Below are 13,029 nucleotides of genomic sequence, written 5' to 3'. Positions count from 1 at the left end.
ACATGCCCCCCCCCCGTTGTGGGAGCATACTGAAAGGGCCTTGGACCCCCTTGAAGGGATGTAATAATAATAATAATAATAATAATAATAATAATAATAATAATAATAATGTTTATTTATATCCTGCCTTTTCTCAAAGGAAATCAAAGCAGATTACAGTAATAAAATAAGATATAATTTAAGAAGTACTATTCAAACCCCCAACCCTCCTCCCAATTATAGAAACATTAATCAACCCCCAAAAAGCCATTAAACAGCAAGAAAATTTAAAACTTTCCAAACGCAATACAGGAAAAAAGTTTTTTCCGGGCAAGAAATGGGTCATTTTCTGAAAGTGAGATAACAATTTCCATCCCACGAACGATGGCAAGGGCAAGGGTCAGGGGGAGAGGGAGGCAAGTCAATAAATCAGCCATGAAGCAGAGTGCGTTACAGAAGTCGAGCCGAGAGGTGACCAGCGCATGTACTACTGTTTCAAGTTCTCCCTGCTCCAGGAAGAAGCGCAGTTGGCGTATCAGCTCCTGAGCCATCAGATGAAGTGATGAATCCAGGAGCACTCCCAAACTGAGTCTTTCAGGAGAAGTGTGAACCCATCCAGAACTGGCTGACATAACTCCATTTCCGGATTAGGGGTCCCTATGACAAGTACCTCCGTTTTACCTAGATTCAATTGGAGATTGTTTTCCCTCATCCAGTCCATTATCGCATTAAGTCAGGCATTCAGAGGAGAGACCTGTTGGAGACGGACAGGTTGCATATCTGTAATGGTATTTCATTTCAAATGAATAAATGCATGAATAAAGGGATTCATGACATATTGTGACTTCAGGCTGGTGCTCCTTGCCTGCAGCAATGAGATGGGACCATTGTGAATTTAGGCTAATGCTGCTTCCTTGAAGGTTTGAGACGTGACCATTGCAACCTGAGGCTGATGCTTCTTGCCTGAAACATTGAGACTGGCCCATTGTGACTTCAGCCTGATGCTCCTTGGATCAAGTATTGAGACAGTACTATTGTGACTTCAGGGTGGTGCTCTTTACCTGAAGGATTGGGACTGGCCCATTGCAACCTCAGGATCATGCTCCTTGCCTGAAAGATTGAGACAGGAGAATTGTCACTTCAGACTGGTGCTGTATACCTGAAGGATTGGGACTGGCCCATTGCGTGTCAGAACTAGTGTATAAGAGTTCTGTCATAAAGGGTAAAAATATTAGGGTTTAGTTATTAGGGTTAAAGTAAGCGTTATAGTTGTAGTTCATGGTAAGTATTGTAGAGTAATGGGTTATAGAAAGCATGTAGTGGGAAATGTTAGGAAGACAGATGGAGTGGCTTTTAGATGAAGGAGGGCGTTTGGAGAGAGGGATGGGGTTGCAACTGGAGACTGGTTCTCAAGGAGGAGAGAAGCTGGCTTGGGAACACCGCTCTTCAAGGTGAGGCTGTCTGGGAGAAGGGAAGGGAAGTATAGACAACCTCGGTATCTATGCAACCTCCGCTTGTGTTGCTTTAGCTTGGGAATTGGGGGCTGGCTCAGGGAGGGGTTGGGCAAGTTCCTTTGGACTTCAGACTCGGCTTGGGAACACCACTTTTCAAGGTGAGGCTGTCTGGGAGAAGGGATGAATCTCAGGAAGAGTTAAAAGCTGAAGGAATAGGTTTAAATTGGTTTGAATATTGACAAATTCAAGAGAGAACAGGATGAGATTTAAAAGAATGAGGAGGGATTTAAAAAAATCTGAATAAGAAGAAATATTAGAAATTAGAGAAAACAAAAAAGGTATGATGGGCAAAGTTTATAAAGTATTATTATTATTGTGGGACACGGAGCAAGAAACAGTTCGCTCAGCTGGGCGAAGGACATAGGAGACGCGATTGATTACGATAAATGGAAAAACATATGGAAGAAAGATATCAAAATTACATTGGCACAAAGCTTGAGAGAAAACTGGTTGAAAATGTACTTGAGATGGCATCAAATCCCAATAAAAATAGCCAAAATATATAAGAAAACGAGTAATTTATGTTGGAAATGTGAAAAAGCAGCAGGCTCCTATTTTCATTGTTGGTGGAAATGCAGAAAAGCGAACGAATTCTGCAGGCAGATAATAGACGCAATAAATACGATGCTAGAAATTACACCAGAAGAAACCACAGGATTAATGTTATTAAACATGTTGGAGGAGAATACAGATAAGAAGTATGGGAGGATATGGATGTCTATGTTAGCTAGCGCCAGGGTTTACATGTGAGGAAATGGAAGACAAAAGGATGGATGGAATAACTCTCTCTATGATTTATTGCAGATGGAGAAAGTGTAACGCCTATTCAGAGAAAATTTGGGAGAAACTATGTCAGAAGACTGGGAGAAAGTATTAGGCTTCATTAGGAATAAATGGGGAAATAATTTGATTATCTACTGACGATACTTCTTGTTGCACTTTAATTTACTAACTATGGCCCGTTACACACGGGCTTAAAAGTACGCGCGGAGCGCGTACTAGGGTTAAGGCGGGGTAGTGCTTCCGCACTGCCCTAACCCTAGTGCGCGCTGTGCGCGCACAAAATAACAGCGGCCATTCCGCACGGCCGCCACCATCGATACGTCACAACCGTGCCGCCTCCAAACGAGGCGGCGCGGTTGTGACGTATTTGGGTCGCGGCAGGGCGCCTAGGGCGCCCTTTCCGCGACCCTGGAAGGAGCTCCGTTTTGGAGCTCCTTCCTCATTTGGTCTGCTGGGCGCAGCCTTCAGACGGCTGCGCCCAGCGGACCAAAGGAGAAAGGGGCCAAACGGCCCCTTTCTCCTTCTCCCTGCCGCCGCGGGGTGTCCTTGGGGCTTGAAGCCCCAAGGACACCCCTTTCCAGGCTGAGGGGAAGGGGCCTTTTGCCGCTTCCCCGCAGCCCGGAAAGCGGCGGATCGGGGCCTCAGCGGCTGCCGCTCTGGCCGCTGAGGCCCCGATCTGGCGGGGAAAGGGGCGGGTGCAGGCCGTTGCTTTTCGGGGGTCTGTAACCCGCCTATGTTATTCTACTCTGTATTTTTATTTTTATGATATAAGAAAATAATTTGTATTTTTGCTAGAGGGAGAAAGAGATAAAATAAGGAAGCAGTATAGAAACAAACAAACAATAAAAAAGCGATATAGCGTATTATATAATCTCAACTATGATGATTATAGAGAAAAGAAAAGAAGACTGGAAAACCTAGTGGTTATTATCTGTGTCAAATATATTCGTATCAGATACAATATAGTAGTTGGGACATTTGGAAAGTATAGCATTGTTAAGATACTGAAGGAGGAGGTGATAAGCGAGAGAGCAAAGTATAAGAGAGTATTTAGTTGGATCATTCTTACAAAGCGGAGGAAGTCACAGATAAGTAGTAATGTGTGTGTTATGAATGTAAGAGTAGAGAGAAAGTGTTAGTGTTTAAGAAGAAAGGGGCGAAAGGCAAAGCAAGCGACTGACTTTCAGACAAGAAGACGACAAGAAGAATCAAGGAAAGCAAAGGTTCAGGTTAAAGAAGAAAGAAAGAGAAAGAAGAGGATCAAGATAGAGTGAGAGAAAGTTATAAAAAACAGTCAGCTTGTCTAAAAATTAACGGAGAACTAACAAAAGAACTTAATATAAGAAGAGGAAGAAGACAAGGATGTCCGCTCTCGCCATTATTATCCCTTTCAGCTTCACTTCCACAGCCACATATTGTCCATTGTTATCTTTAAAGATCTCTTTCGACTCATATTTTTGATTAACGTAAATTGCAATCCCTTTTCTTTTATTATTTATTAAGGAACAGTAACAAGTCCCTAACTTAGAATTTCTCAGAAGTCGTTCTTCCTTTCTTTTAATCTTAATTTCCTGTATGCAGGATATGTCACTTTTGAGTTTTTCCAAATAATGGAACACATGATTTCTCTTATATTTCGAATTTATTCCTCTAACATTCAAAGAGCTGAATTTAATCGTCATTTTAAGTTTACTTATATTTCCAAATAAAGACAGGCAAAATAAATAAAACTAAGATTTTATTATTAAAAAAGGGAGAAAAAATATTTTTCCTTAATACTGGTTTTAATTAAAGCTTATTTCAAGATCTTAATTATATGGAAAACAGTTATTGTTTTCCCTTATTAATATGCTCCAATCAGATCTTCACTTGCGGGTTGTTTGTCCAATTCTTCCTCTTTCTCTTGGTCATTTAATTTATTTGCCACTTCTTTGGGTCTGGATCTCCATTCATTATTTTGAAATTTTCTATTACCGGGGTCATCCTTATATTCTTTCCTCAGTCTTTCTTCCATTTCCTTTGCTTTTTCAATATTGTCTATCCTATATCTTTTTTGTCGCAGGACAAAAGAGAGACCTTCTAGCCTCTCCCACCTAAAGTCAATCTCCAGATTTTTCAGTAAGTTGACTAAAGATCTATATTTTTGCTGAGATAGCATCACAGCAGGGGGGATATCTTTGAAGATTTTTGCTTCTGAGTCCTCTATGAACAGATTTTTATTATAACTATTTTGTATTATTATATCCCTGACTCTAGTTCTTACACAACATACAGCAATATCTCTCGGGATACCCTTATCTTTAGCTTGTCTAGATTGGATTCTATAGATCTTATCTATCTCAAGTTCTGTCCTATCAATAGGAAAACCAATATATTCAGCAAGAGGTGGAATTATACGTTCAAACAGGTTCTCCCCCTCTGATTTTAATAGTTTTTTCTCTCTGTTTCCAGTCCTGATTTAGATCTCTCAAACATAGCTGGTCTTGTCTTTGCAACAACTCAATGTTAGATTTTTCCAACACTAGTGTCTTCTCTTTATAGGTGTCCAGATCCTTTTTTGTTTTTGATACATCATTATCGATTTTATCCATTCTCTTCCCTAAAACATCTATTTCCTTCTTTATATCTTTCCTTATCTCATTCCTAACTTCCTTCATTTCATTTCTCATTTCCTGAATAGCCTCCTTAATATCCTCCTTCAATTCTGATCTTATTTCTTTCATTTCCTGCCTAATTTTCCTAATTTCATCCAAAATCAAGATATTGGGGTCCGTGACCTTAATACTATCTTCCATTGAGTTCCTCCTGGGTACAGTCAATTGTAATTGACTCTGAGTAAGAGCTTTTTTGGATTGAGCCATACTGCTATTTTGATCTTTCTAGAAAGTAAAAGCAAAGAGAAAGAGAAATCAAACTCTTATTAGATACAATGTAAATTTCTAGTAATAAAGAAAGCTTACCAATAGATACAAAGCTCTATAAAATACCCCTCTCAGTATATTTTGTAATTATAGGCACAATAAAGAAATACAACAGAAACAGTTAATGACTAACCCAGCAAACCAATTACCATCTGCATTTAGTCTTAAAAAGGGAAAGGGCTCTTACAATTTCCTTTTTACGCACTGAACTTCTAGTGTCCATGTAGGTAGTATCCTTATACTGTCCTATTTTGAATTATAGTTGTTCTTTAAGCCCCTAGATAAATTTCAAAGTAATGGAAGAAGATAAGATATAAGCCAAGGTCAAATTTACAGTCTCCTATAACGTCACCATCCACGTCTGGTAGTTCAGAAGTAAGCGATAAGTTTTGAAATGTCCAAGAAAGAGCGAGGTAACAAAGCCCTCTCGTAATGATCCTTTTGTTTACACAGCTGTAATTAATCCCTTCCTTGCTTGTCAAATCCTTTTAAGGTCCAATGAGTGCCAAGCAATTAGGTACTATCTTGGTGCTTCTTTCAATTACACAGCTGAAATTATTCCCTCCAAGATTGTCCGTTCATGTTAGGCTCCAAGATAATGGCAAAGCAACAAGCTCTTACAAATCAGTACTTTGCCAAAAACAGCTGGAGTTTTTCCTCCAAAAGTTAACCCACTCCTAGCACTTTAATTGTCCTCACGTATTCATTCCTATGCAAAGGATATTTGGCTTCAGTTCACTAGTATCTTCAGTTTTTGCAAGGTTACTCCATCAGTCATTTCTCTTAATTAAATAGGTCCATCGCAATCCCCCAAAAAGAAACCAAAACAAGTCTTTAGTTCAATTTTCCTTTCATAATACAGCTCTGCAAAATCCTTCTTCCTTCTTCATCCACTCTTTTTCCACCACTTAACCAAATTTCAAGTAGCAATAAATTAGTGCTGAGATTTATTTGTTATTTTTATCATTGTCTTGTAGCACTTCCCCTCATCCTCTTCCTGATTTACTTACGAATCTTCCAAGGTTTTAACAGAGAAGCTAAGGAGCGAACCTTCCTCTTGATTTTCTCCTTTCCAAAAAAGGCTTTTGTAAAGCTTCGCCGTTATCACATTTAAACACCTTGGAGCCACGAAACCAAGGCTGCAAAGGAGTCTCCTTAATCTTACTTCAAAGCCAGATAAAAAGAAGAAAAGGAGTCTCTTAAAAGGGTGTGGGTTTCTTGCATGCCGCTGAAACCAAACGGCTACGGCTGCGGGAGGCGCTGGCTCTACGACCCAAGCGAGGGGCGGCAAACCAAGGGGGGAGGAATACTTCCAACAAACCCCCAGGCCTGCTCCGAGGGTCCCCAACAAACCAATACGATATCTTCCTATATCCAGGATAGATATGGACGGGTCAAAGGCAATCCCGTTCCACCAAGAACCGCAGCCGTGGAGACGCTTTTAGGAGCAGTCCTGATCTGCGTCCTCCTGCAACACCCTCCCATTATTATTCATCATTGTATTGGAATTTTTGTTAAATAAGATTAGAAATAATTCAAGGATAAAAGGACTTAAAATAAAGGGAGAAGAAACAAAGGTGGGAGCCTTTGCGACGACCCAGTTGTGATTCTTGAAGACCTGACAAATAATACCGAACATTTAATGTGTGAATTAAATTGGTTCAGAATACTATCAGGATTTAAGATCAAGAAGAGAAAATCTATGATAAGACAAAAAAATTTGGATAAGCAAGAAAAAGAATGATTGAAACCAAAAACGGGATGTCAAGTCACAAATAAAGTAAAATATTTAGGAGTCTGGTTATCCAATAACAACACAAATCTTTTTGATAATAATTATAAAACAATGTGGAATAAGATATGTAAAGAATTGTATAGATGGTCAAACCTACATTTATCTTTCCTTGTCAGAATAAATGCAATAGAAATGGCCATACTCCCTAAGATTATATTCCTTTTTATGAATTTACCAATTAGTATTATCCCAAGAATCATAGATCAATGGAATAAAGAACTTAAACAAATTATTTGGAAAGGGGGTAAAGCAAGAATTAAGTGGAACAATTTAAAAGAGAAGAAAGAGAGAGGAGGAGGTGCCATGCCAGATATAGACATCTATAGATGGGGGGCATGAAACATGATATGGCCACAGGAGTGGATTAAATCCAATGTGGAAGGAGCAGACATACGATTTGGGTGCCAGGCGTTCCTATGGTACAATCAAGCTTCGGTGAATAAAGACTTCAATAGCAACCCAATTCGAAGAGCACTGCTGGAAACATGGAAATTGGTCAAAGCAAAATGCGATTACAAAATGCCAGGTTGGGTATCAACTCAGGAGGCTTTCGCTAATAGATGGGACTCAAAAAAAGATTGGTTAAGATATAATGATATAATAAAAATACATGAAATACAAGAAATTTGTACGAAATCTAAGGAGGAATTGATTCTGGGGAAAAAGAAATAAATTGGTATAGTTACTGTCAAATAAAATATAGATTTAATGAGGACATGAAGACGGTGGGAATTGAGATACAACCAACATAATTAGATGAATTAATAATGAAAGAAGAAGATAAAAAAATAGCTAAATGTTATAAATTATTCAGAGATAGAGAGTGATAAAAAGAACCAATAAAGCAAAGGATATTGGACGTGAAATCCCATTAGAAAGCTTGGGGGAAAACAAACTCTTTCACCAAATGTCAGGATGAAAAAGATGTTCAAAATAGAAAGAGATAGTTGTTGGAACTGCCAAAAAGAAAAAGGAACGATGGTCCACATCTGGTGGAAATGTGAAAAGGTAAAAGGGTTTTGGGATGATAGACACAGAAGAATACAGCAAATTTATGGTATCAAATACAAGAAAAGACCGGAATTGTACCTTCTGGATATGAGACATTTCATGAAGGCAGAGGATGAGAAGAAGCCATGGCGAATTATGCCATACATGATAACTCCGGCCAGGATATTGAGAGCCAAATACTGGAAATCAAAGGAGAAGTTACAGGTAGACGAGTGGCTGTTAAGACTGAATGGGATCAGAGAGTTGGATAGACTTTCATGTTCTCTGGAGGATAAGAAGAGAGACAGAATAGAAAAGGATTGGATGCAGAAAGTGAGGTATTGGGAGAAAAGGTGGGCTGAGGATTAAAACCTGATCTGATATTAGGCATAAATATCAGCAAAATAAAATATGTGAAGACAGCCGGAGAAGAAATATTTTTCAAGAAATCAAAGTTATAGGCATTGTTAGATAAAATTAGGAGAATATGTTTGGATATACAACCCTTTGTATATTAAAAAAGGGGGGGAATGTGATAATTCAATGAGGGGATTCTATAACTTCATTGCAAGAAACAAAAAGACGTCTGATAGGCAACACAGATAAGCTCTTTTAAAGCAGGAAGTGAAGAGAAAGAAGATCAAATGTCTTCTGTGTTACTGAAGTTTGCATTTATGTGACTTGCATTGATAATAATAATGAAGACATTGTTGAAAAATTTAATAAAGATATAATGTCAACCCCCTCCCCCCCCCAAAAAAAAAAAAAAAACTCAGCCCTTTCTGTCAGGAAGTTCCTCCTAATGTTGAGCTGGAATCTCTTTTCCTGGAGCTTGCATCCATTGCTCCGGGTTCAAGTCTCTGGAAAAGAAGAAAACAAGCTTGCTCCCTCCTCAATGTGACACCCCTCTAAGTATTTAAACAGGGCTCTCATATCATCTCTTAACCTTCTTTTCTCCAGGCTAAACATCCCCAGCTCCCTGAGTCGTTCTTCATAGGGCAAGGTTTCCAGACCCTTCACCATTTTAGTCGCCCTCCTTTGGACACATGGCTCCAGTTTCTCAATGTCCTTTTTGAATTGCTTTGCCCAGAACTGGACACAATATTATTCCAGGTGGGGCCTTACCAGAGCAGAATACAGTGGCATTATTACTTCTCTTGATCTAGACACTATACTTTTATTGATGCAGCCTAAAATTGCATTGGCCTTTTTAGCTGCCGCATCGCACTGTTTGCTCATGTTCAACTTGTGGTCTACTTGGACTCCTAGATCCCTTTCACACGTAGTTTCATTCAGCCAGGTGTCACCCATCCTATATCTGTGCACTTTATTTTTCCGCCCTAAGTGCAATACCTTACATTTCTCTGTGTTGAATTTCATTTTGTTAGCTTTGGCCCAGCTTTCTAGTCTATTCAGGTCATTTTGAATCTTGGTCCTGTCCTCTGGAGTATTAGCTGTTCCTCCTAATTTGGTGTCATCTGCAAATTTGATAAGTATGCTCCCAATTCTGTCATCCAGGTCATTGATAAAGATGTTGAATAGCACTGGGCCCAGGACAGAGCCCTGTGGGACCCCACTGGTCACTTCTCTCCAGGATGAAAAGGAACCACTGTTGAGCACAATTTGGGTTCGGCCGGTCAACAATTACAAATCCATGTAACAGTTGCCATGTCTAGCTTGTTTCATGTTTTTGTTTTATATACTGTTTAATTTGGTTAACTGCTATTAAGGGACATATCTATGAGATTCTATGATATGAAACCATTTAATAAATGAACAGGTATTGCAATCCTATATATTCATATGATCAGACATAACTCCAGAGAGTGTTAGCCTTTTGGATGCCAGAAGGTTCCTCTCCTTCTTCAGAGTAAGAAGCAACACTTCAGCTGCCTTCTAGAAGATAAAGCAAAAAGGTTTCCAAAAGAACTGAAGTCTTGGGCAAGTCACACTCTCTCAGCCTCAGAGGATGGCCATGGGAAACCCACTCTGAAGAAACCTGCCAGGAAAACCCCTTCAGAGATTCCCATAAGGTCACCATAAGACCTGGAAACAACTGGGAGGCAGACCCCAAGAACAACATTGGGAAATAGGTTCAAGCCTTGCCTTGGGAAAGTGCCATGACTGGGCTCCAGTCAATGGAGGTCTTCTTCAGGCAGAAAAGGGAGGTTTATGCAAATGCAGAGTGACATCACTGCTACGGAAGGCTCTCTTGACCAATCAGAGAGCAAGATGAAGGTTCTTCTGGAAGCTTCCGTGAGAAGGAGATATAAGGTCTTGTAGTGGGGGAACCCCAAACCCACGAACCCGAAGGCCCCTGGCCCATGGCCAGAGGACAAGCAGAGCCAAGGAGACCGATCTGGCTAGGATAAAAACGCTTTATCCTCTGCGCAGGGCAGCAGCACACCAAAGTAGGCGTCAGCAAGGCTGCAGCACTGATGGCTTCTTGCCACCCCCCTTTTATGCCCTTCGCAGAGGGCTGTTTTCTAAACAACAAGCGATTGGTTGCGTTCACTGTTCACTCAATGGTCCCGTATTTTCTTCTTGGCATTACATCTGCTTGGAGCCTGGAATGTACAGAGATAGCTAGCTCCTGCAAAAGAGATACTGAGCTAGGCTCTTCAAGGCCGCTGGTTAAACACAGGCCATTGTATTCAGAGCTCTCTACAGAAAGGAGGGGTGATAAGTGAGTAGGTGCCGCAGTAAAAAAGGGTAGGGGGCCATTTGCCCACCTGCACTTTACTCTGCAGCTCATTCTATGAGTCTACTGTAACCACTGATTCTTTTGCAAAGCCATGTACAGAAGCAGAAAGCACTATTATGTCCCTCTCATTCCCCGCTTTTTTCTTGAAAGTTGTGAAAGCAAGTTTCACTTTGAAAGTTCATCATATGCCCTCATTATCATCATTTCTTTTGCTACAAAGCTTGCAGTGGCCTTAGTAATACTTCTCTTTATACATTGCAATAAGCATGGCACTAACATACATAACAATAGCCCTATTGTGAGGACAATTATCCCTGTTCCAAACAGACCTTTTAACCATCCAAAGTTTGGCAACCAGGATGTCAGCCAGTCCCATAGATTCCATCCTTTTCCCATGTGAGGAACCTCTGCTATTTTTGCTATTCTGTCGACATGCTGCCTGACATCTTCTTCATTGTCTGGGATGTATACACAACACTCCTGTTTTATGAGTGTACACACTCCTCCCTGATTGGCTGACATGGTGTCCAGCGCTAGCCTATTTCGTAGCACCATTTTTCTGATTTCTTTCTGTTCTTTGGCTAGGCCAAGAAGGGCTTCTTCACCTGTCTCATTTGCCATGATTTCTACCACCGCCTGCAGCCTATATACTGCGTTCAATAGGCCTCTATGGCCTCTCCAGTGTCTCCTTGGGGCATAATCTTTTACAAGTTGCCTGCTTTCCTCCAAATCTCAGTAATTTCTGATTATTCCCTCAGGTAGTTCATTTCTAATCATTCCCACCCCAATTCTCAGGCAAAATGGCATATGCACGTATCCCACAGATAAAATAATGTCCTTTTAAGGCAGGGAATGACCTTTTACATGATGCAGACACTGTCCATGATGCATAATACCCACTTATACCCTGATTTAGCAAGGTGTATCCTGTCATCCAGCTTCCATTGACATATGCCCCATTTATTTTTATATTGACTTCACATTTACTGGTGCCCACTCTGGGTCCTGCAGTTTTATTACATTGCCAGCACCATTGTCCTACCTTTTGACCAATCCTATAGTATCCTTGGGTAGAGGGCTCTGACTTTGTCCAACTCCAGCCCGTGCTGTTGTCCTTTCTATATGGTTTGGTTAATTCAGTAGAGTTCAATGGTACTACCTCAAAGGGCATCCCAGTGTGTGAGTCAAGGGGCATTTGGTGACACACCCAGCAGTCAGATACATTTAAAGCGTTCCCAATTCTCTGTGAGTATACCAAGAGAGAACTGCTTTCTGAAAATCTGTGACATCTCGGTGGGAATATGAACATCATTACTATGAATCCAACTAACCAAATGATTACCATATGGTTAAGTGTGAGGCAGCTTAATCTGGATCAAGGTGGGCATATAGGTGGGGGTGATGAAAATGTTTGTGTTTGTGTTTCTACATCAATTGTGCAACACATCCCGTTTCCCATTAGTCCCTTCTGTCTTTCAGAATGGCCCTCAGAAGCCATTCCTCCTGTTTCTTCGAGGCTGATCTTAGCATCATGACCTCGGAAGGGGGGCTCATGTTGTGATGCTGCCCCTTCCTCCATCTCCATCTGTAGGATGTTTGGTGATCTTTACCTGCAAAGGATTGTCTTTATTGGTCTGTATGGTCCACACAGGTCCCTGCTGGGTGTGGTCCTTCTTGATGCGAGTGTAATGGACCCAAGGTTTAACTCCTTCCAGCTTGACTGCAGTTGGAGTTGTCAGCAGAATCACAAATGGTCCCTTCCACTTGGGTCCCAGGGTAGTTGTTTTCCAATCTTCTAACCACACAGTGTCCCCTGGAGAGAAAGAATGTAAAGCAGTAAAGGGGAACGGATACCTTATTTCTCCCACATATTTGTACAACTGTTGCAAAATAATCCCTAATGCTTGGACCTCTTTAGCTAACCTGTTGGGACCCAAAATTCCTGGATCTGCATGCAATTGGGGAATTGCTAATGGTGGTCTGCCAAACACCAATTCCTAAGGTGACAGTCCCAAAAACCTGGTGGGTGTACACCTGACTTTTAACAATGCCATTGGTAAAACCTTAACCCAATTTAGTTTAGTTTTCTTCAAGTACAACTTTGGGCTGTAACACAGGTCTCTTGTAGGGGTTTTGACTTGGCTCTGGTCACACAACCTTTGGAGACATCTCTGCACATACTTGAGAGCCAGTCAATATATATATATATATATAGTTTGTTCAGCCAAATATCTCAGTGTCTGACACAGGCTATACATGCAAATGACAAGTTCTGGACCAAGTTGGGATGGCCTTGCCTTCTGGGATGGCAAACAGTGTGGCTGAGTTAAGCATGGCTCAGTC

This window comes from Sceloporus occidentalis, unplaced genomic scaffold (assembly GCF_023333645.1).
Source record: "Sceloporus occidentalis isolate IW3139 unplaced genomic scaffold, rSceOcc1.0.p SCAF_2, whole genome shotgun sequence".
Taxonomy (NCBI): Eukaryota; Metazoa; Chordata; class Lepidosauria; order Squamata; family Phrynosomatidae; genus Sceloporus; species Sceloporus occidentalis.
Note: the sequence above shows the minus strand (reverse complement) of the source record.